The sequence below is a fragment of the Poecilia mexicana genome, unplaced genomic scaffold (genome assembly GCF_051168715.1).
Source record: "Poecilia mexicana isolate PSO_F unplaced genomic scaffold, ASM5116871v1 scaffold_8, whole genome shotgun sequence".
Classification (NCBI taxonomy): domain Eukaryota; kingdom Metazoa; phylum Chordata; class Actinopteri; order Cyprinodontiformes; family Poeciliidae; genus Poecilia; species Poecilia mexicana.
In genome coordinates, this window is record NW_028263377.1 from 4,194,082 (window position 1) to 4,197,669 (window position 3,588).

The window sequence follows — 3,588 nt, forward strand, 5'->3', positions numbered from 1 at the left end:
CACACGCACACATATAAGCAGACATTCCTAAGGGATAACACTCACGTTCACCTTAAAACAATGCCCTGCCCTTCTGCTGCTCTGCATTTTTGACATATTATGCAGGTAACCAGGTAACCCCACCTTGATTCTATCAGTTCCTCCTGCAGAGGAGTATCTGTCCTTAAGTGAGAATGAGCTGGTGACATTCAGAAACCACAGTCACCCACAATGGAATGTTAATCTTCAGCCTTGTTCACTCCTGGATATCTTCATCTGAACACCATGACAAGCCCATATATTAACACAAGCGCTGTACTGACCATACCTTCAAGCATGCTGATATCTTGAATGCATGTGAATTGTTAATTGCCAGTGCTGCAAAAGTTAGATAACACATCTTGCTTGAGTAAAGGCGAAGCAAACATAGATTGTATAAAAGGTGGATTTTAAAATGGCAAGAAAATAACATGGCAATACAGTAAATTATTTAGCTGCAAAAACATAAAATCTTGGTGTGATTTCGAAAAATTCTCTGGCATTGGCTGCTTAATATGCTGGAAGTGGCATATTAATTTAAAAGATGGAATGGCTTATGGAAATTCTAATAATTTGACAAAAATCAATAGTTCTACCTTTAAAATTGAGCATAGTTGTTGATATGTTCATCAGTGAATGGTAGCTTCACCATTAGCTTCAAATTAGCATTGAAGCTAATTTTTAGCATCATAACACTGGGCTCCAATTGATGGGCAGACTGTGGCAGGCCTCGTTTAAATTTCTTCAGAAATGTTCTAATTTCTTCTATAATCCTGAGCCTTATTTTACACTATTAACACTGCAGGGAGAAAAAGATTTTTTCTAACAATGTTTTTGGGTATAAAGTTAATTATGTCCTCCATCTCAGCTGAGGACACGTCCTGCTGGTGGTGACGGCCAAAGGGCAGGCGCAGAGGGAACAGGACTAAGTGATAACACCAAAACTGTATTTGGAAGGGACGGCTTGTTAACTCAAAGGCTCATTATAACAGAATATGAGTCATTCATTCAGCGTGTCAGAAATGTCCTTTCGTGAGTCAACTTTAATTTCTTTTCAAAGATGTCATGACATTTGGAATTTGTCCTTATCTGCTGCGGCAGTGCAGCCCTTCAGGGGAACTTTAAAATCCCTCACCTGACACCTTCCACTGCTCGGGTCTAAATATACAGTAGTGCATATCTCTAGAGCAGACAATGCCTCCCTAAAGTATTGAACTTATTAATGTAACATTTTGTTACATTCCATCTGCGGTCTTCAATGGATTTTTATCACAGATCAACACAAAGAAGGACACTGACCCTTACAGTTTCCAGCAGCTCTCTTTCAGAGTCATTTTTAAGAAATGTTAAAAAGAATACATCAAATTCCTTCCACTTTACAATTTTGCATTATTTTGTATTGGTTTAGGTTGTAATGAATTCCAATAGACCACAGAGGTTAGAGGCTGTAACATGACACAACGTTGAAAACTTTGAGGGGATGAGAAGACTTTTTCAAGGTTTGGTATCTTATTATACAAGGATTTTTTCAATTTAATACCACATAGTTCAAAATTAGCTGTAAATAACACAAAATTAAAGAACAGCACATGCTTGGTTCCTGTACTTAATCTTCATACGAGGATCCAATGGCTCTGGATGATATTCAAAACAGATTCAAGGTCAAAGTTCTCCCTGTAATTACCCATAAAACATAAAAAAGAAAATGAGTTTTCCTTGGATGGCTTGTAAAATATTACTGTTCCGTGTGCTTTGTCCTGTGAGTGTGTGTGTTTGTGTGCGCATGTATACTCTACATATGAGGACCACTCTCACCACTTTTACCCACAAAGGGAGGTCATCTGTAGAAAGCGAGGACTTTCCTGGTCCTCACTTTTTTCAGTTCTATTGAGCTCTACTAGTTTGGTTTAGAGGTGTGGCATGAATTAAGTTGTGAAAATGTCTGGGTTAGACATAAATCCAGTCACTAAAATGAATGGAAGTCATCACAGTTTTCAGTTTGGTGTGTGTGTGTGTGTGTGTGTGTGTGTGTGTGTGTGGGGGTGTGTGTGTGTGTGTGTGTGTGTGTGTGTGTGTGTGTGCGTATGCGTGTGTGTGTGTGTGTGTGTATACTTTTATCAACAGCAAACACTAAAGCTCCTAAACCCCTGCAAAGCCCCTCTTGACAGAAAACTGCTGCTCTGTCTGTTGGCTCTGTTAAGCCATGCAGAGCTGTCTCCGGTCACATCCTGATGTGACTGTTCTTGCTGTTTCCCAAGTTTCACACTTGGCCTCAGAATTTTTGAAAATCTCCTTTCTCCAGTAAATTATCAGTAAGATTATTGGGACGCTTTCTGAGTCTGTCCAGAGGAGGGTGCTGCAGTACCATCTGCTTCTATGTCTGCGCTCACTTCTACAGGATTGAAGTCAATGAATTTAAACACATATTTCACTGAGACTGAAGTTGGACAACTGGGTCTCACCCAGTGTTTCTCAATTATTTTCTGTCATGCCCCCCCTAGGGATCATAATTTTTTTCGTGCCCCCAGTGCCCTCCCCTCCCCAGAATTTAAATACAGTTGCAAATCTGTTCATATTTAATAATTTATCATACAAACCACTGGCTCCAACATTGTTTGACCTTATTATCAAAACCGCTGTTTTATTATTATAAGCCTCAAAATAATTTCCAAAATTTGTTTATGAGTGAATCAGTATCATTTAATCTACTCAGTTTGAAAAAGTGCAAATGATTCACTGGGATTTGCATTTTTATACCTAATATAGTAAAACCTTTTACAAATATAAGCATTGGTTACTTGTCAGCTTTTTCAGTTAGAAGAAAATTAGGGAAGCTTTCCAGCTTCCCTAATTTTATGATAGCTTTTCACCATAGTGCGCTAAATTGCGGGATACTGATCTTGTAAGGTTATAGTTGGTACTGGTTTAACAAATAACTAAGTACTAAATGTTTTAGCACATCAGAAGCAAATTTTCAGCCCCAGGACTATGAAACGATTGCTTCCACAACTTTTTATTTAACAGAAAGAACCAGTCTTGCTGAGTGGGTCACGTTGCATATCACTCTATCGAAGCTTTTTAATTTAAGACTTTCTTCCAGCCTTGCGTCTTTATTCTGCCAATATTTAAATTACTCTGCTGATACAACTGGGTATCAGTATCGACTGAATCTCATCTGTCCGTGTATCAATCAACTCCAAACCTCTTCTTTGTTCTGTCACAATTATCGATTTATTTAATTTTGATTATCATGCTCCAAACTTTGCGAGGACTGACCACCCGATCACCCGCTTCCTCACACACACAGAGCCAGCAGCGTCACCTTCCCATTCATACTTGATGACAGTCACGCCCACATCGACACGCCCACCACCAGGTGTCAAAGCCGCTGCTCCTGTCATATCAGTAATTACTTATTTCATTTATATGGCTCATATAGAGCCTCAGTGAAAACTTGTTTATTGTTATTAACTCTTTGGTGCAGAAAACTGATTGAAAATCGATTTATTTAGTGCATGTTTATGTCTGTTAAGGCTGAGATGGAACGGCACTGAAAGCAGCCCGTTAAAC